Here is a 22,203-nt window from a genome sequence, read left to right on the forward strand (position 1 = left end):
ATTCTCTATGGCTATAAAGTGCTATTATTATTCATGTAACAATCTATTTAGGAGATAGCAAGGCATTAGAATCAGACAGACATGAGTTGAAATCCTGAGTCCTTTATACTAGAGTTATATGGTCTTGGATGGGTTACTTCATTTTGCTGAACCTCTTTTCATTTTTATATGTGGCTAATCATACCTGTTAGAGCGGACATAACAATAAATAACTGCCAGGTTGCTAGACACAGCACTTGGGTACCTTGTTCATGTAAGCTTGATTTTGAAATGTGATCATTTTAAATGATCAGATATTTGTGGAGGATTTTGTCTCAAGAGTTTGACAAATTAGACCTTGTCATTTATTTAGTAAATAAATGGAAACTTTGTTGCACTATATAAAATATATAATGCAGGCTAAATTAATTTTCCTGAAGATGAGGCTGTAATCTGCTTCTTACTGGCAATGTGACCCAGAAGAACCCAAGAAATTTCAACCAATTAACAGTACCTTGGTCACACGATGCTCACAAACAGAATCATTGTTTTCCATCAGATCTCAGAACTCAGTAACTAACTTAAGCAGTAGTTGATATAGAATATTAAAATAGCATCAATCAACTGGAAAAGTGAATTACCTGTGATGAGTCACAAACCATAAAAGTAAGAAGGTTTTACTCATAAAAATGTTTACAAACGGTAGATAACATAATAAGGGGAGATAATTCAAATCAAATTTTAAAAATAGATAAAAGACTGGAAATAGACACACATAAAGCTTTTTCCCGAGACCACTGGATTTGGTGAACAAAAACTCTCAAACCTACTTGACCAGTTTACCATGGTATGAAAAAGGACAAAATGACCCTGGTGTCTTTTCTTTCAGTGTTATTGTTCTATTTCTGATGAAACTTGAAGAAGAAAGTCATTTGCTAATAGAAATAAAGCAGTCATTCAAAGGTGAGACCATTATTGATGAGACAGCAATAAAGAATAAAACAGGGGCTTCCCTGGTGGGGCAGTGGTTGAGAGTCCACCTGCCGACGCAGAGGACACGGGTTCGTGCCCCGGTCCGGGAGGATCCCACATGCCGCAGAGCGGCTGGACCAGTGAGCCATGGCCGCTGAGCCTGCGCATCCGTAGCCCGCAACGGGAGAGGCCACAACAGTGAGAGGCCCGCATACCGCAAAAAAAAAAAAAAAAAAAAAAAGAATACAACAATCATGAGAAAATATAGTAAGGTCAAAACCCAAGGTTTAATAAAAAACAAATATGAAGATTCTTCTAGAACTTCCGGGGAAGATGGCGGAAGAGTAAGACGCGGAGATCACCTTCCTCCCCACAGATACACCAGAAATACAGCTACACGTGGAACAACTCCTACAAAACACCTACTGAACGCTGGCAGAAGACCTCAGACCTCCCAAAAGGCAAGAAACTCCCCACGTACCTGGGTAGGGCAAAGCGGAGAGATTCCCGCACAAGGGATCGGTGCCGACCGGCACTCACCAGCCCGAGGCTTGTCTGCTCGCCCGCCGGGGCGAGCGGCGCTGGGAGCTGAGGCTCGGGCTTCGGTCGGAGCGCAGGGAGAGGACTGGGGCTGGCGGCGTGAACACAGCCTGAAGGGGCTAATGCGCCACAGCTAGCCGGCAGGGAGTCCGGGAAAAAGTCTGGAGCTGCCGAAGAGGCAAGAGAATTTTTCTTCCCTCTTTGTTTCCTGGTGCGCGAGGAGAGGGGATTAAGAGCGCTGCTTAAAGGAGCTGCAGAGACGGGCACGAGCCGCGGCTGAAAGCGCGGACCCCAGAGAAGGACCTGGGACGCTGGGGCTGCTGCTGCCGCCGCCAAGAGGCCTGTGTGCGAGAGCAGGTCACTGTCCATGCCCCGCTTCCCGTGCAGCCCGTCACTGCCAGGGTCCCGGAATCCAGGGACGGCTTCCCCGGGAAAGCGCACGGAGCGCCTCGGGCTGCTGCAACGTCACGCTGGCCTCTGATGCCGCAGGCTCGCCCCGCCTCCGTGCCCCTCCCACCCTCCCGGCCTGAGTGAGCCAGAGTCACCGAAGTGGCTGCTCCTTTAACCCTGTCCTGTCTGAGCAAAGAACAGACGCCCTCCGGCGACCTACACGAAGAGGCGGGGCCAAATCCAAAACTGAGACCCGGGAGCTGTGAGAACAAAGAAGAGAAAGGGAAATCTCTCTCAGCAGCCTCAGAAACAGCGGATTAAAGCTCCACAATCAACTTAATGTGCCCTGCATCTGTGGAATACATGAATAGACAACTAATCATCCCAAATTGAGGAGCCAGGAGTCAGTGCTGTGCCTCTGAGGTGGGAGAGCCAACTTCAGGACACTGGTCCACAAGAGACCTCCCAGCTCCACATAATATCAAACGGCAAAAATCTTCCAGAGATCTCCATCTCAACACCAGCCCCCAGCTTCACTCAATGACCAGCAAGCTACAGTGCAGGACACCCTATGCCAAACAACTAGCAAGACAGGAACACAACCCCACGCATTAGCAGAGAGGCTGCCTAAAATCATAAAAAGTCCGCATACACCCCAAAACACACCACCAGACGTGGACCTGCCCACCAGAAAGACAAGATCCAGCCTCATCCACCAGAACACAGGCACTAGCCCCCTCCACCAGGAAGCCTACACAACCCACTGAACCAACCTTAGCCACTGGGGACAGACACCAGAAACAACGGGAACTACAAACCTGCAGCCTGCAAAAAGGAGACCCCAAACACAGTAAGATAATCAAAATGAGAAGACAGAAAAACACACAGCAGGAGAAGGAGCAAGATAAAAACCCACCAGACCTAACAAATGAAGAGGAAATAGGCAGTCTACCTGAAAAAGAATTCAGAATAATGATAGTAAAGATGATCCAAAATCTTGGAAATTGAATAGACAAAATGCAAGAAACAGTTAACAAGGACCTAGAAGAACTAAAGATGAATCAAGCAATGATGAAAAACACAATAAATGAAATGAAAAATACTCTAGATGGGATCAATAGCAGAATAACTGAGGCAGAAGAACGGATAAGTGACGTGGAAGATAAAATAGTGGAAATAACTACTGCAGAGCAGAAGAAAGAAAAAAGAATGAAAAGAACTGAGGACAGTCTCAGAGACCTCTGGGACAATATTAAATGCACCAACATTCGAATTATAGGGGTTCCAGAAGAAGAAGAGAAAAAGAAAGGGACTGAGAAAATATTTGAAGAGATTATAGTTGAAAACTTCCCTAATATGGGAAAGGAAATAGTCAGTCAAGTCCAGGAGGCACAGAGAGTCCCATACAGGATAAATCCAAGGAGAAATACGCCAAGACACATATTAATCAAACTGTCAAAAATTAAATACAAAGAAAACATATTAAAAGCAGCAAGGGAAAAACAACAAATAACACACAAGGGAATCCCCATCAGGTTAACAGCTGATCTTTCAGCAGAAACTCTGCAAGCCAGAAGGGACTGGCAGGACATATTTAAAGTGATGAAGGAGAAAACCCTGCAACAAAGATTACTCTACCCAGCAAGGATCTCATTCAGATTTGATGGAGAAATTAAAACGGTTACAGACAAGCAAAAGCTGAGAGCGTTCAGCACCACCAAACCAGCTTTACAACAAATGCTAAAGGAAGTTCTCTAGGTAAGAAACACAACAGAAGGAAAATACCTACAATAACGAAGCCAAAACAATTCAGAAAATCGGAATAGGAACATACATATCGATAATTACCTTAAATGTAAATGGACTAAATGCTCCCACCAAAAGACACAGATTGGCTGAATGGATACAAAAACAAGACCCATATATATGCTGTCTACAAGAGACCCACTTCAGACCTAGGGACACATACAGACTGAAAGTAAGGGGATGAAAAAGATATTCCATGCAAATGGAAACCAAAAGAAAGCTGGAGTAGCAATTCTCATATCAGACAAAATAGACTTTAACACAAAGACTACTAGAAGAGACAAAGAAGGACACTACATAATGATAAAGGGATCCATCCAAGAAGAAGATATAACAACTGTAAATATTTATGCACCCAAAATAGGAGCACCTCAATACATAAGGCAAATACTAACAGCCATAAAAGGGGAAATTGACAGTAACACATTCATAGTAGGGGACTTTAACACCCCACTTTCACCAATGGACAGATCATCCAAAATGAGAATAAATAAGGAAACACAAGCTTTAAATGATACATTAAACAAGATGGACTTAATTGATATTTATAGGACATTCCATCCAAAAACAACAGAATACACATTTTTCTCAAGTGCTCATGGAGCATTCTCCAGGATAGATCATATCTTGGGTCACAAATCAAGCCTTGGTAAATTTAAGAAAATTGAAATTGTATCAAGTATCTTTTCTGACCACAATGCTATGAGACTACATATCAATTACAGGAAAAGAGCTGTAAAAAATACAAACATATGGAGGTTAAACAATACACTACTTAATAACGAAGTGATCACTGAAGAAATCAAAGAGGAAATTAAAAAATACCTAGAAACAAATGACAATGGAGACACGATGACCCAAAACCTATGGGATGCAGCAAAAGCAGTTCTAAGAGGGAAGTTTATAGCAATACAATCCCACCTTAAGAAACAGGAAACATCTCGAATAAACAACCTAACCTTGCACCTAAAGCAATTAGAGAAAGAAGAACAAAAACACCCCAAAGTTAGCAGAAGGAAAGAATCATAAAAATCAGATCAGAAATAAATGAAAAAGAAATGAAGGAAACGATAGCAAAGATCAATAAAACTAAAAGCTGGTTCTTTGAGAAGATAAACAAAATTGATAAACCATTAGCCAGACTCATCAAGAAAAAAAGGGAGAAACCTCAAATCAATAGAATTAGAAATGAAAAAGGAGAAGTAACAAGTGACACTGCAGAAATACAAAAGATCATGAGAGATTACTACAAGCAACTCTGTGCCAATAAAATGGACAACCTGGAAGAAATGGATAAATTCTTAGAAATGCACAACCTGCCAAGACTGAATCAGGAAGAAATAGAAAATATGAACAGACCAATCACAAGCACTGAAATTGAAACTGTGATAAAAAAATCTTCCAACAAACAAAAGCCCAGGACCAGATGGCTTCACAGGCAAATTCTATCAAGCATTTAGAGAAGAGCTAACACCTATCCTTCTCAAACTCTTCCAAAATATAGCAGAGGGAGGAACACTCCCAAACTCATTCTACGAGGCCACCATCACCTTGATACCAAAACCAGACAAGGATGTCACAAAGAAAGAAAACTACAGGCCAATATCACTGATGAACATAGATGCAAAAATCCTCAACAAAATACTAGCAAACAGAATCCAACAGCACATTAAAAGGATCATACACCATGATCAAGTGGGGTTTATTCCAGGAACGCAAGGATTCTTTAGTATATGCAAATCAATCAACGTGATACACCATATTAACAAATTGAAGGAGAAAAACCATATGATCAACTCAATAGATGCAGAGAAAGCTTTCGAGAAAATTCAACACCCATTTATGATAAAAACCCTGCAGAAAGTAGGCATAGAGGGAACTTTCCTCAACATAATAAAGGCCATATATGACAAACCCACAGCTAACATCGTTCTCAATGGTGAAAAACTGAAACCATTTCCACTAAGATCAGGAACAAGACAAGGTTGCCCACTCTCACCACTCTTATTCAACATAGTTTTGGAAGTTTTAGCCACAGCAATCAGAGAAGAAAAGGAAATAAAAGGAATCCAAATCGGAAAAGAAGAAGTAAAGCTGTCACTGTTTGCAGATGACATGATACTATACATAGAGAATCCTAAAGATGCTACCAGAAAACTATTAGAGCTAATCAATGAATTTGGTAAAGTAGCAGGATACAAAATTAATGCACAGAAATCTCTGGCATTCCTATATACTAATGATGAAAAATCTGAAAGTGAAATCAAGAAAACACTCCCATTTACCATTGCAACAAAAAGAATAAAATATCTAGAAATAAACCTACCTAAGGAGACAAAAGACCCATTTGCAGAAAATTATAAGACACTGATGAAAGAAATTAAAGATGATACAAATAGATGGAGAGATGTACCATGTTCCTGGATTGGAAGAATCAACATTGTGAAAATGACTCTACTACCCAAAGCAATCTACAGATTCAATGCAATCCCTATCAAACTACCACTGGCATTTTTCACAGAACCAGAACAAAAAATTTCACAATTTGTATGGAAACACAAAAGACCCCGAATAGCCAAAGCAATCTTGAGAATGAAAAATGGAGCTGGAGGAATCAGACTCCCTGGCTTCAGACTATACAACAAAGCTACAGTAATCAAGACAGTATGGTACTGGCACAAAAACAGAAAGATAGATCAATGGAACAGGATAGAAAGCCCAGAGATAAACCCACGCACATATGATCACCTTATCTTTGATAAAGGAGGCAGGAATGTACAGTGGAGAAAGGACAGTCTCTTCAATAAGTGGTGCTGGGAAAACTGGACAGGGACATGTAAAAGTATGAGATTAGATCACTCCCTAACACCATACACAAAAATAAGCTCAAAATGGATTAAAGACCTAAATGTAAGGCCAGACACTATCAAACTCTTAGAGGAAAACATAGGCAAAACACTCTATGACATAAATCACAGCAAGATCCTTTTTGACCCACCTCCTAGAGAAATGGAAATAAAGACAAAAATAAACACATGGAACCTAATGAAACTTAAAAGCTTTTGCACAGCAAAGGAAACCATAAACAAGACCAAAAGACAACCCTCAGAATGGGAGAAAATATTTGCAAATGAAGCAACTGACAAAGGATTAATCTCCAAAATTTATAAGCAGCTCATGCAGCTCAATAACAAAAAAACAAACAACCCAATCGAAAAATGGGCAGAAGACCTAAATAGACATTTCTCCACAGAAGACATACAGACTGCCAACAAACACATGAAAGGATGCTCAACATCTTTAATCATTAGAGAAATGCAAATCAAAACTACAATGAGATATCATCTCACACCAGTCAGAATGGCCATCATCAAAAAATCTAGAAACAATAAATGCTGGAGAGGGTGCGGAAAAAAGGGAACACTCTTGCACTGCTGGTGGGAATGTGAATTGGTACAGCCACTATGGAGAACAGTATGGAGGTTCCTTAAAAAACTAAAAATAGAACTACCATATGACCCAGCAATCCCACTACTGGGCATATACCCTGAGAAAACCATAATTCAAAAATAGTCATGTACCAAAATGTTCATAGCAGCCCTATTTACAATAGCCCGGAGATGGAAACAACCTAAGTGTCCATCATCGGATGAACTGATAAAGAAGATGTGGCACATATATACAATGGAATATTACTCAGCCATAAAAAGAAACAAAATTGAGCTATTTGTAATGAGGTGGATGGACCTAGAGTCTGTCATACAGAGTGAAGTAAGTCAGAAAGAGAAAGAAAAATACTGTATGCTGACACATATATATGGAATTTAAGAAAAAAATGTCATGAAGAACATAGGGTTAAGACAGGAATAAAGACACAGACCTACTAGAAAATGGACTTGAGGATATGGGCAGGGGGAAGGGTAAGCTGTGACAAAGTGAGAGAGTGGCATGGACATATATACACTACCAAACGTAAGGTAGATAGCTAGCGGGAAGCAGCCGCATAGCACAGGGAGATCAGCTCGCTGCTTTGTGACCGCCTGGAGGGGTGGGATAGGGAGGGTGGGAGGGAGACGCAAGAGGGAGGGGATATGGGGACATATGTATATGTATAACTGATTTTGTTATAAAGCAGAAACTAACACACCATTGTTAAGCAATTATACTCTAATAAAGATGTAAAAAAAATATGAAGATTTTCCATGGATAAACAAGAGTCAACTGAAAAGATGGGCAGCTACAATTTCCTGCACCAGAAGATCATAGGTCAAAGAGTAAGAGAAGGAGAAAGATGAGGCACATGGGCGCAGTTGTGGAGGCCTCCTGGGACAGCACTGTGGAATGCCAGCTGCCAGGTGATAGCTGTCGCCAGCTCTTGGACATTAGGCTGAAATCTAGGACTTCCATTCCCTGCTGTCTGATGAAAAGCTCTCCTGTATCCACCATCAGATTCTGCCTGGTCCTGACCTCCTTGCTAAGACACGTGCAGTCACCTGTGTCCTTGAGTCATCCTGGACTCTTCTATTCTCTTTTAGGGCTGAGTGCAGCATGTTTTTTTAAAAATCCTCATTTTTTCCCCACTTTTCTGGTTGGAAAATAATGTGAATATAAGATAATTAAGAATGGGTGGAAAATGCGGAAGGGCATTAGACCTGCTTGTAATCACGGTGCCTTGTTAGGACTGATTTATGTTTGTCCAACTTAGAAAATGTATTTACCAAAACAAGCCAGTCCTAATTCATAGAGCTATGAAGTTTTTCACCCTCAATCTGACTTAAACTACTAACATGATTTAAACTCTGAAATGCACACATTGCCCAAGGCAAGGATTTAAGGTGAGAGTCAAGTTTGCAGTCTTTTACAAAGTATACTTTCTCACCCCCTGTCCCTTCTCTAGTTACCAGATCTTTCCCAACCTGTCTGGACCTTCTGGGGCTTGGGCATAAATCAGGAGAAATGTGGTTGGAAATGGCTTCCTTTTCTTCAAAGCATCAGGTACCCACCTCAATGGTGCATTAGAAATCCATAATAGTGCATGTGGTTTCCGTTATGCCAAGGGAAATCCTGTCTTAATTGCTCTAAACTGTCTCTCCAGTGTATGACATCGCAGCCCAAGTTGATTTAAAAAATTCTGAAGTCCTTGGGTTAAAATCAAGAAGGGATCTTCTAGGCTCTCAGATCTAGTTTATTATTCTGAGAGACACAGACAGCGTGTGCTTGTGATGTACGTATGGTGCCTTGGCATGGTCTCTGAAGAAAAGATCGTGCTATGAGATTTCTGGACTCTAAATACCACTGTCCTTTTGGGACTTTAGAACTCCTCTGAGGCTGTTCCCAGCCTGAGCCAGAATGGTCACGAGAGTCCTGGGAACAAACATAAGACACGCAGCCTTGAGGCAATAGCGATATGTTCACGGCATATTTTCCTTTCTTTTTTTTTTTTTCCTCTCTTTCTCTATCTTCCTTCCTTTTTCCCTTCCTCTCTCCTCTCCTTCCCTTCCTTCCTTCTTCCTTCAATACCTTTATTACTGATTGTTTAACTTTTATTTTTGAGGTTTATGGTATATTTTTCAGAGGGCTGTACAGGTGGAAAAGGTTAGTAAATGATACATATTTGTCCAACGCCTTCTTATAGCTTTCTTGTTTTTTCCAAGATGGTTATTATTTTTACTGTGTTGCTGCTTCCAGCAGTGGGGAGTAGCATTGAAGTCCATAGATAAATGGGTTACCTGCCATGATGAATAGATCTTTATGTGCCATTGAGAGTCATCTAGTCATCAAACAGGGAGACCAAGGACTCAGAAGAAAACACTCATCAAAGCTCCTTGAAACACTCATCAGAGCGAGTATACCAAGAGATATATGCACAAGCCCTGTCCTCCAAAAATTACAGGCTATGGGGCTTCCCTGGTGGCGCAGTGGTTGAGAGTCCGCCTGCCGATGCAGGGGACACAGGTTCGTGCCCTGGTCCGGGAAGATCCCACATGCTGCGGAGCGGCTAGGCCCGTGAGCCATGGCCGCTGAGCCTGCGCGTCCAGAGCCTGTGCTCCGCAACGGGAGAGGCCACAACAGTGAGAGGCCTGCGCATGGCAAAAAAAAAAAAAAATGACAGGCTAGTGGGAAAAAAAACCCCAAAAAACGAGAACCAACACTTACTGCACACTGATTATTCATTAATTCATTTAATACACATTAATTGAGAACATGCTCTGTGCTAGGAACTCTTCTAGGTGCCAAAGATAAAGCAGAGAACAAAAGAGACAAAGCTCTGACTTACTTTGTAGTGTAAGGGACCAGGTACTCTGTATATATGACTTTATTTGATGTTCCTAAGAACTCTGTAAGCTAGATATTATTATTTCCAGGTTACACATGAGAAAATGAAGCTGCAGATAGGTTAAATTACCAGTTTATTAGGGAAAGGTCCCAGATCTCCAACTAAGTCTATTTGATTCCAAACCCTATACACTTTCTATCATCTCTCATGGCCTTCAGAGGCTAATGAAATCATATGAGGTATCACAAGGCAACGCAGACTGGCCTAGTACCAGAGGAATCCAGATGAGAGAGACCTGGGAAAGCCTGGAGCAGCCCATGAGAGTTTCATGGAGGCATCTAGTCTGAAGGATAGAAAGATAGACTTAGACAAGAGAAAAGAGGGGAAACAGAGCACATTGAAGGTGCCGAGGCACATGTGTGCGTGGCCTGGTTAAGGACAAGTAGAAATGGCCTAAATGAAAAGAAAGATTCTCATAGGAAAAAATTTGGAGACAGAGCTAAAGAGACAGAGCCACAGTATACGTCCTCCAGCTCTATTATTCCTAAAAGATTTTTTATCTTTTCAAAGTTATGATTTCCTTGTCAGTGAGATAGAGGATAATCATGGACATGTTTTTAGATGACTTCAACAATGACCAGCTAATAGGAACATTGGTTAATTGCTGGACAAAGGGTTAGCCCATGATTAGATTTCTACCCTGGATATATTTTTTAATACCCACTCAGATTCTTCTTTGGGCGGGCTTGGTGTTCATATAACTGGATACATGAGTATTTAGCCAATAAAACTGGTTGAAGAATGTGAGAAATTTATCTAGTACATGAAGTCATTGTTTCATATTTGTCTGAAGCTCCCAGCGGACTCTGAACACCAGATTTTCGTTCCCCTCTGCTTTCCACATTGCTCTTTCCCATGAGGAGATTCTTTTGATATCAGCATGGGGTATATGGAATTCTTTGGGGGTGAAAGGTGTTCTTTCTATTATAGTAACTTTTTATTTAACTAGTTCATTTCCATGTAAAAGCTGCTATTGATGCAATAAAATAAGAAGGGGCATATCAGATTTGTTTTTAATTTTCCTCTGGTGGGGCAGAGTTGCTGAGCAAATTTGTTGAGCAGCTGGAATGGCTAAGGTCACACTAACTTTGAAAAAAGAAGGTCCTGACATCAACATAGCCAAAGATCTGAATAATTCTGGGCTGCCTCCAATTCTGAAATCCATTTCTTCAGGCTGTTCATTTCTTCCTTTCTTTCTCCCACACTGGTTTCTGGCTTTTCCCGTTTTTCTAATGAACCGAATACTATGTGGATGTTTTAATTTTGCCTGCTCTAATGCAAACAGTTCCTATGGTATAACCTTTAGGTCAATTTTATCAAGTATTATTTGCTTGGTCGGTTCAGGAAGAAAAAAATCACATTCTTTTGCCCAGATCTCATGTAATTGCATGAATTCTCTGATTTAGTTGGCTCTGCAAATCTATCCCAAGGTGCACTGACTGCAGAAATGGAAGGGAATTCATTATACATTCCCTGTTGAAATAGTGACCTGCAAATAATGATGGGGAAATCAACCTTGATCGCTGTGCTTTCCCTTTAGTCTAATTTCTTCTGAACTTTAGACTATAACTTGTTTTTCGGCTGGATAGCCCCAGGACATACTGGAGTCTGACCAAGGGGGTGCTGAGACCTGGATTTTCACACCATGAAGCTGGTAACAGTTTTGACTTCAATGCCTTGAAAAGTGGGTGATTTCAATTGCCCTGTTTCCTTTCAGGGGAAAATGCTTTCTTTGCACCTAAACAATCTTCCGGTGCTTTTGACTGACAAGCATATTGTTATGATTATGACTGGACTTCTTGACTCCTGCAGGGATAGCATTTAAAACTGCCTGAGACTGGCACAAATCAAAATATTCATCAACTTAAACTATGTCAGCTAAAATGGAAAAGCCAAAATTGTAGTGTTTTATATCATGTCAAAAGTCCATGAACACGGTGTAAGACTGCTTAACTCTTTCCCTGCCTAAAGAAAATTGTAGCATATAATAGAAGGTATCTGGATACTTTTTCAAAATTATATCTGTCATGTAAATGCCTTATATTTCTCCCCTTATAGTATCCATTGATTTTGGGGGGAGGGCTTATTGGTTCAATTAACTCTTTTTTTTGTTCCCATTCATTGATTCTTTTTTAATTTATTTACTTATTTATTTTTGGCTGTGTTGGGTCTTCGTTGCTGCATGCGGGCTTTCTCTAGTTGCAGCGAGCGGGGGCTACTCTTCATTGTCGTACGTGGGCTTCTCATCACAGTGGCTTCTCTTATAGCGGAGCACGGGTTCCATGTGTGCGGGCTTCAGTAGTTGTGGTGCACGGGCTTTGTTGCTCCATGGCATGTGGGATCTTCCTGCACCAGGGCTCGAACCCGTGTCCCCTGCACTGGCAGGCAGATTCTTAACCACTGCACCACCAGGGAAGTCCCCATTGATTCTTCAATGGATGCTTTTGAATCCTGTATTCTGCAGGGTACTGTGTTTGCCCTTGTGGGGAGGAGAAACTAAGTTCTTGCCCATGGTTGCTTGTCCCATTAGAAGAGAGACATATCCCTAAATAGCTATGAAATGAGTAGTCTGGTAGGTAGGTAGAGATAAGCTGCCAAGATAGTTTTGGAAAGGTGAAGTCACTTCCACCCAGAGAACAGTAAACTAGACATCTAAAGCACTATCTGTCCAACCTCTTTTTTTCCCAAGAATTTTCCTTTCTTCTGTTGGGCATGGGCTCTTGGCAGTCTTTGTAAAATGGGATTCTGCCCTTCCCTACAAGTGCTCTCTCAGCTATTGTTGCTTGATCATTGACCACACTGATCGATCCGTTCCATTAGAATTCATATATTAGAACAAGATTTCAGTCTCAGCACAGTAGCAGGAGGTCAAATGCAGGCCCTATATACAGAGAGGCCAGAGAGCACCATGGTGTAAACAGAGCCAACATGAAAACAGAGAGAGCTTGGTTCTGATAGAAATTTAGGTCCTTGGTGGCTTCGTGAAGCATGTTTACTTTTCTGTCTCCAATCCTTCCCGCTCCTTCTCTCAGCACCTGCATTTCATTCAGGGAGCGGGTGGGCAAAAATGGGTTGACTTCTATTACTTACATCCCAAAGACCCCTTTCTAATGCAGAAGACTGTAAGAAAGGAGAAAGACGTTTGTCATTGAACAAAGAATGAGAAAGAGAATAGGAATCCTAGTGTAGCAGGATAATATTTTTATATATTAACAAATGTGTTTTTCCCCGTGATTTCCTGTTACCCTTGACCCTCCCCCACCGGGCAGCCAGACCATGAGTCATTCCTTGCCTCAAGGGAGGGTTGTCACAGCAGAACCAGAGAACAAAAGAGACAAATTCTTGGCTTTCAGAGTTTAAAAAGCTGAGCTTCAGGCTTCAGACAAAAAAGATTTGGAAGAATATTTGATCAACTTGAGCCAATATTTTCCTGCCCACGTAAAATAAAAATTCCCCTGGCTGGGAGACAAGAGGCCATTCTAAAGCAAAGCAAGAGGGCTAGATGCTGGTGACTCCCTGAAAGGGACTCTTGCACTCTATTCTTGCCCCCCCACCCCTACCCCAGGCTGAACCCTGGCTTAAGCGTGGTTTTTCAGGTTCTGAGAACAAGGAGACTTGTGCCTTATTTCCAGGTTGGAAGCCAAAAGATGGCAAACTTCCCAAAGATCCCCTCTACCCAGCATTGTGCCAGAGACACTGCCTGGCACACCTAGAGCAAAAGGGTATGGGTTGCCTCAGAGAATTTTCCATGGTCCTAGAGTGGCAAAGGAGTTGTGAGCCTAAAATTTTCTTTGGTCCTGAGAGGTATAGAAATGGCCAAGAGGAAGCCAGATGTGGAAGAATCCCACAGTCTGGTCCAAGCGATGTTGAAGATGTAATCCACATGAATTGAATATGAGGGACAAGTGGTACCATATACGACTTAAGAGGATGCCAGCCTGGACAGGTAACAACCAAGAACCAGACCCTAAGACAGGCAAGGGCAATTCTGGGAAAGTAGCTCAGCTTCCCTTTGGGTAGCGATCTGAATTTAACCCACAATTCTTTGCTCTCTGCACTGAATACTTCCTCAAATGAAGGCTCTGATCAGGTCGTTTAGGCATCATTTAGATATGGCACACACCTCCTTAGATGGGACAGAGTTTCTGCTAATCACCTTAAGGGAGGCTGACCTCCCTCATGGCCAACTTGTATTTCGTTGCCTCATATAAAAGCAAGAGCTCCTGATTCAATCTACTGCACCATATCAATTATTTATTGCTGTGTAAAAAACCATCCCTAAAACTTAATCCCTTTAAAACAAAAATCGTTTTATTTGCTTCTGATGCTGTGTATAGAACATAAGAACTGCCCCTCTGATCCTAGTCCGAATTGCTGACCCACAGAATGGTGAGAAAATAAAATAGTTGTTTTAAGTCACTATTTTTTTCTCAAAGTCTTATTTGTTGAGGCATGTTTATATAGAGTGAAATTCACCCTTTTTAAGTGTATAGTTTTATGTAAGCCATACCTGATTTAGATGATATTTAGATGAGACTGGACTTTAGACTTCAGATGCTGGAATAAGTTAAGGGTTTTGGAGCTGTTGGGATGGAATTTGTTATAACAGCATCCCAGTTCTTACATATATGTGTATTAGTCAGCTTGGGTTGCCATAACAAAATATGATAGGTTAGATGGCTCAAACATTAGAAATTTATTTCTCATAGTTCTGGAGGCTGCAATACCAAGATCAAGGTTCCAGCTGATTTGATTTCTCATGAGCATTCTCTTCCTGGCTTGCAGATGGCCATCTTCTTGCTGTGTCCTCATATGAGGGAGAGGGAGAGAGAGAGAGAAAGAGAGAAAGAAGAAAAGAGAGAGAGGGAGAGAAAGAGAATATGAGGGCTTTCTGTTGTCTCTTATGAGGACACTAATCCTATCAGATCAGGGGCCCACCCTTACGACCTCATTTAACCTTAGCTACCTCCTTATAAGCCCTATCTCCAAATACAGTTACACTGGAGGTTAGAGTTTCAACATACATATTTTGGGAGGACATAATTCAATCCACAGTAGAGACATTGGGTCACAGTTCCCTGACATATACAAGAGAATTGAATTGACAAAAGCACCAGCAGTTCGAACTAAAAGAGACTAAGACTTTCCAAAATGAAACCTCTGGACCCTCAAGTTTCTATGGACAGGAAGCAGGCTGAGAAAGCTACTCATTTGCAAACATGGGTCATTTCTTCTGGAAAAGGGAAGAGATCTCCGAGTGCGCAGGCTAGAATTGTGAACTAGGAAGCCACTCCCAGAGAGCAGAACTAGGCTCTCATTACATTCCCTGGCCCCAGAAGAGGGAGACCTGACAACATACCTCAGGCTAGATTTCAGAATGCCTTCTGTTTGCCTCATGTTCCTCTTCTTTTTAAAAGGGAATGTCTACTGAAGCTATCCTGTTCTGTCTCACCACTATATGTTGATATGTGGTCAGGACAGGTAACTTTTCATTTTAGTTCATAGGTCTTTAGATTAAGAGGAGCCACACTGGAGGAGTTACACCTGAGGAGCCTCACTGTGTGGCTGAACCACATTGACTCCATTTTGTCAGCTCCATCTTAGGCCCACAGTCCTACCCTCTCCCCTTTCTGCATCACTGAGCTTTAGCCTCCTCACAAGGAATGCACCCAAGCCAGATAAGTTCCCTATCAACTTTTATTCTTGCCTTCATTTAATATGAAAACTGGAAGAATGCCTTTTGCTGATGCAGATGATTAGTGATCATGAGACACCCCAGGGGTGGAGGCAAGGAAAACCTCCTGGTTCCTGTCAGCGCAGACATACTTCTCCCTAGTAGTCAGATTCTGTTTTTAGCTTTGACCCCCTTAAATTCCCCTGTGCCCTTTTTGATGGTACAGAGGGAAGCTGTGAATGTCTCTGGATCATCATCAGCTTGATCCTGCCTGTATGTAAGTTACCATAATAAACTTCATAATTGCACTTTATGGAGTCACCTACTTCAGTTCTTGGTCTCAAACTTTCTTAGTTTGCAGGATATTGTTCAATATATCAGCCTTGCAATACTCATCCATATCTGGACTCCATGCCTGAAACCAGACTAGGAAGGGACTTTTAGGGGAGGCGGTGAGTACATTTTGCATGTGAAATGGCTGTGACTTATAGTAGCGAGGGGGAGGGTGCAGACTGTGGCTAAATTGTTTGCAAAGATGCCTACAACAGTTCCTCCCTTTTCTGTATGATTGACCCTTTTCAGAGTGCCTTTCTGTTCCTCCCATCAAGATGTAGAGTACATTTTGCCACCACTCGAATCTGGGCTAACTTTGTGGCTTGCTTTGCAGTGGAATGCAGCAGAAGTAAGGTATGTGACTGCTAAGCCTGGGTCTCAGGAAGCTTTGCAGCTTACACCCTTGCCATCTTAGAACCCCCGGACGTCCATAAATAGAAATTCATGCTACCCTCTTGAGGATAAGAGACTAAATGGAGAAGAAAGCCCAGGTGACAAGCATCGCCAATTGCCAGAATGTGAGTGGGGCTTTCTTAGATCATCTAGCTCTGGGAAATTACCAAATTACTGCAACCACATGAGCGTTCCCCAGCAATCACAGTGAACTTCTCTGCACAGCCTAGACCAAAGTATTGACCCACAGAATCATAAGCAAATAAAAGTGGTTGCTGTTTTAAGACACTAAGTTTTGGGATGGCTTACTATGAAGCTACAAATAACTGGTATATGTGGCCTGAATGGCAGACTTGGTTTCTTTTCAGGTTGGAGTAATTTTCCTCAAATGAGGATTATTCCAGCATAAGCAATAAAGGCTTCAGGGACTCATTTCTCAGCTCATGCAGTAGGGTATGATTTCAGGATTTCCTCAAGTCCTCTCCAGGCAGTAGCACTATTCTCACACCTGCTCTCTGATGCTTGAAATTCCTTTAGCTGGGGGTTAAGATTTCCACTACACAAATTAAAATACATTACTTTAAAATATTCCATTACATTAAAATGCAGACACCCTTGGGAAAAGTAACCTACTGACTTAAAGTTTCCCCAAGATGTAAGTAACCGTTGTCTTGGTCTGTCTGGGCTGCTATAATAGAAACTTGAAGGACACTTGGTCCTGTCCAAAATGTCCATAAGAGACACTTGGTCCATAAGACATTTGGTCCATGCCAAAAGGTCCTTGATATTTGGTCCCATCCAAAACCATTTGGCATGGACCAAATATGCTCACAGAAGTTTTGGACAGGACCAAATGTCTGAAAAATTAACAGAATAGCATAGACTGGGTGACTCATAAACGAGTCACTTGAGAAATTTATTTCTCAAGTTCTGGAGGCTGGGAAGTCCAAGATCAAGGTGTTGGCCGATTCTGGGTCTAGTGAGGACCTGCTTCCTGGTTCAGAGATGACTGTCTTCTTGCCATGCCCACACATGGTGGAAGGGGTCAGGAAGTTGTCTGGAGTCTCTTATAAGGGCACAAATACCATTCGTGAGGGCTCTACCCTCATCACCTAATCACTTCCAAAAGGCCTTGCCTCCTGATGCCATCACATTGGGGGTTATGGCTCAACATATGAATTTTGGAGGGACACAAGCATTCAGTCTCTAGCAACTGTATTCAGATCTTTTCTCAAGAACAGATTTTGAGAGTGAGAGCACTGGTCACAAGAGGGCCTAGACTATCTAAGATAAATTGTTTGCATAGCATTTTGTCCAGAGTACAGCCTGAGACAAAATTCACTGGTATAGGGAGACACTGAAGTCCACAAAAAATCTTGTCTTCTGACTTTGGTTCAGATTTTTAACTATCTTCCAAAGTGATAAAGAATCATAGAAACATGGAGAGACATCTGGCCGTAAGATATCTACCTCTGTCTGCTGGGCTTTTCAGGGCATCCGTCAGAGTCTGGAAATTGTTTACCCCACTTTACGGCGACTGGGTATCGCACTTCTCATCCTAGTGAAAGGCTCACCTCCACCATACTGTGGGGTTCAGTTAGTCACTAGCTCTAGAGTTTTCCCTGTCTTCCACCAGCAACATAGCAGTAGGGAAAGGAAAGCTGACTAGAAAGCTGGAAACGTTTCTGGACCTATGTGACACTGGGGCCATGTCTACTCGTAGTTTCTGAGGGAAATGCATATGAGATAAATGAGCCAAGATAATAAAAATAACTCAGTGTGGTTGCTTCAGTTATTTTTCAGTTATAAAAGCCAGGTCTGAGCAACTGTATAGTTCTACCAGACTGCAGTTCCGTATATACGGCTATGAACTTTCAAGTCTGTTTGTGTCTTAATTACTTGGTTTTTGCTTGGCTAAGAAAATCTGAAATGGACAATTCTGGGTTTTAAACTAGGTGAACGCTCTGGTGTAAATACAGAGCTTCAGGATGCAGGGTACAATTAATGGTTACATGTAATGTACATATGGCAGTGTAACCCTACAACTGAAATAAGAGTTCGTGAAATGACTCTTCTAACTCCCATTATTCATTTGCTTCTTCTTTTCCCTCTAAGAGCACGATACTATACATTGCAAGGTTATTATTTCACTCCTCATATGAACCTTTGGCCTAGTGACTTATCCCTTGAGGCATGCTATAATCACTGAGAAATGTGCTCTCTGTCATGTCTTATTGCTTAATTATGGCTCTATTTTAGATGCCTAGAGTCATTTGGCTTGAAAAGACCTCTTTTATGTGTGATCTTTGAACATGCATCCACACTATCATCCCTGAGTTCACACCAGTGTGTTCCATTTCCATCTTGTTCTGGCTTGGGCAATAATTATTCAGCAACACCTTGAATTACTGTAATGAGATATTATATTTATGCTCTTCTCCACATAAGACACTATCAACCCTTTGTCAGAAAGGTATGTGCTTAAAGTTCATTTTACCAAGCTTGATTTTTTTTTTTAACTGATAAATCCCAGTGGGCCCCCGGTTTTAAATCATGTCATGCAAAAACTTCCTTTCACTCTTGTTCTGGTGACTACAGTTTTTTAGCTCAAAATCTGGACATGTTGTCTAGCAGAGTTTTGTTGTTGTTTTTTTAGTTGTGTATGTGTTGCTCCTCAGTGCTAAAGGCAAACTGAAATATGGCAGGTCCTAAATACATTCAGAGATCGCAGAACAACTGTATAGACTCTCTAAAATTAGAACTGTTCTAAAAATTTGGGACTTCTGGAGAATGCATCACCGGCCACTTATTTTGCTTCCCATTAATAATACATTATGTTCTTTTATCAGCATTTGTTTTATGCATGTAAATCTTAGTCCTTCAAGCAGACTACAAGCTTCTTAAGGACAAAAGGCAGACTGTATACCTCTTATATAGCTCTGCATATATGTAGTTACACACAGCTGTTTTTTTGATCAACTGTGTGAAGAGATGATGTTGTATTTTCAAGACAACTGTTTGGGATTAGGAGCTTGCCAAAGTAGCCTGACATTAAGGTAAAGGCAGACTGGAGAATCGTGTCCTGCTTCATCCCTCCAGAGAGCAGTTCAAGTCTGGCCTGGGATAGATCTATGTTGAGAAGGGGTATAATTACCCTGGTACAGAGCGGCCCCAGGTCTTGTCTGGCAGACTGAGTTATATCTATCAAGGACTTTTAAAATGCTGACTTAGCTCTTAGAAATACAAAACCCAAAACATGATTTATAAAGGTCACTGGGAATGGCCTGGGTCAGAATAACTTGAGTTCATTTTGTGCCAATGCCTCAGAAGAGGAAGCTGCTGAATACTTAAGGCTCCTTGAGAATACTATGTTGCCAAATCCAAACAAAGAATGAGAGAGGTTTATAGCTGACTTTTTACTCTATAATTCAAATGCCAATCTAGCAATGAAATATGTTCTAGGAATTCCAATCAGAGATTTCTATCAGCTGACTTGGAAACCAGCTGTGCTCTCAGTGAGTACAAAGATTTACCACCTGCAATTGCTATAATTCTGTAGAATTATGCAGAGGTGAAAAACTTGAGAAAAACTTTTTATTTTAAATGTATTGAGAACCATGCTATAGGAAATTTTGCTTCTCTGAAACCTATAAAAATGGCTCTAATTTAAAGAAAGTAGTAGGGTCTCAAGTTATAACTCAAATTCTGGAAGTCATGTTTACCCTTCAAAGTATGCCTTTTTAAATAATGAGTGAAAATTACTACAATTTGGTAAACCCTATCTTTTAAATAGAACAAGTGAGATAACAAAGCAGTTAACTCCTAAATTACATATCACGTCATTAAGAGCCTTGATAACATTACCCTCTAACTATCTGAGAAGAGGGAGGAAGAGAAGAGGAGTTAAACACCAGAGGGGAACAGTTCTACGAAGCATCCCAGTAAACTCATGGCAGTAATTTTGAACCAGTAATTTCGTTCATAACATTTCATGAATTGTTCATAAAATAACAATTATTGGGGCTTCCCTGGTGGTTAAGAATCCGCCTGCCAATGCAGGGAACACGGGTTGGAGCTCTGGTCCGGGAAGATACCACATGCCGCGGAGCAACTAAGCCCGTGTGCCACAACTACTGAGCCTGAGCTCTAGAGCCCACATGCTGCAACTACTGAAGCCCGCACGCCTAGAACCCGTGCTCTGCAACGAGAAGCCACCGCAATGAGATGCATGCCCACCGCAACGAAGAGCAGCCCCTGCTCGCCCCAACTAGAAGAAAGCCCGTGTGCAGCAACGAAGACCCAAAGCAGCCAAAAAGAAATAAAATAAAATAAAACATTAAAAAAAAGAAAATAATTATTGTGGATTTCTGAATCCATATATCAAAAGTCTTTCAAGTGTATTTTATGATTTTAAAAGACATCAGGGCTATCCTGGAAAAACCAGTGCATATGGTCCTCATACCAATGAGCCCCCCATTCTCACTCATTTGCTCTGTTCCTCTCACACATGGGAGACAGCTGCCTTGTACAAAACGGATGTAATATAACTTTGTCACTTATATCATCACCTGAGCACTTGGATACCACCCTGGGAAAGCCAAGTAAGGTAAGTTTTTCAAAATAATGGTTTCAGTGGACCTTTTATACACATTTGAAATCATTTCACATGTACAAACACAAACCCTGAATGAGTTATAAAGCAAAATTTTCAAGTGGAAAAATGCAGTGTACTTCATGGCCTAATATATGTACGAGATATATTGAGTTTAGAACTGCAACTTTACTAGCACTTTAACATGAGCCAGTTGGCCAACATGCCATAAGTGAAATCTCTAGCTCTCATTCCTCAACTGTAAAATAAGATGATTAAATCGAATCATCTCTGAGGTCCCATCCAATTCATTTATTTCATGGTTCTCATTTCTCCTTGTATATCTTATAAGTACTTAAAGTATAGACTGAGAATTAGATTGTACCTACCTGCATTTAGCCGATATTATAGAAGCTGAATTGATGGATTTTCCCTAAAAGAGGCTCATATAAAGGAGGTAAGTGTATCTACCGCATGGAGATACAGGATACATTACTGCCACATAGTGCTTAAGAATACACACTAAACTGCTTAAAACTTTGAAAGGCGACATTATAAATGCATTAGAATCGTTTATTCCTTAGAAAAATAAGAGTGTATTGGACAATGAAGCTTTCCGTTTTTACGTATGTAATTCATAAATAAAAAAACAACTATCTATATAAAAGCCTCTGCTTAGAGAAGTCAGTAATGGAAAGCTATAAATTCAACTCAGATTACATAATATAAAAATACAAAGTTCATCTGCATTACTAGAAGGTAATACCCTCAAACAAACTCATTTAAAAATAATATGTCCCCAACTTTTCAGAAGTTATTATGGATACAATGTTACATTTGCCCTTATCTTCTTTTATAATAGTTCTTTAAGACTTAAAATGTAGTATTTGTACTTTTGGAATTTCTGATAAACAGATCATAATTTAATGTGATATTCATAGATTCTGTGACGAAACTACAATATTTATTTACACATTCACATATAGCACAATGTAGTGGTCAACTATTAGTGACAGTAATTAACAAACTATTGAAGTAATAAGAAAACCATCATTTTAACAATTTAAATGTTTTATGACATGATAATTTATATCCAACATATAAAACACATCTTAGGGTAACTTTAAGAAAATATATCAACTTTTTTAGATAATCCGAAGTAGCAGTAAGATTTTTTATATTATTTTC

This window comes from Hyperoodon ampullatus, assembly GCF_949752795.1.
Source record: "Hyperoodon ampullatus genome assembly, chromosome: 2".
Lineage (NCBI taxonomy): Eukaryota > Metazoa > Chordata > Mammalia > Artiodactyla > Ziphiidae > Hyperoodon > Hyperoodon ampullatus.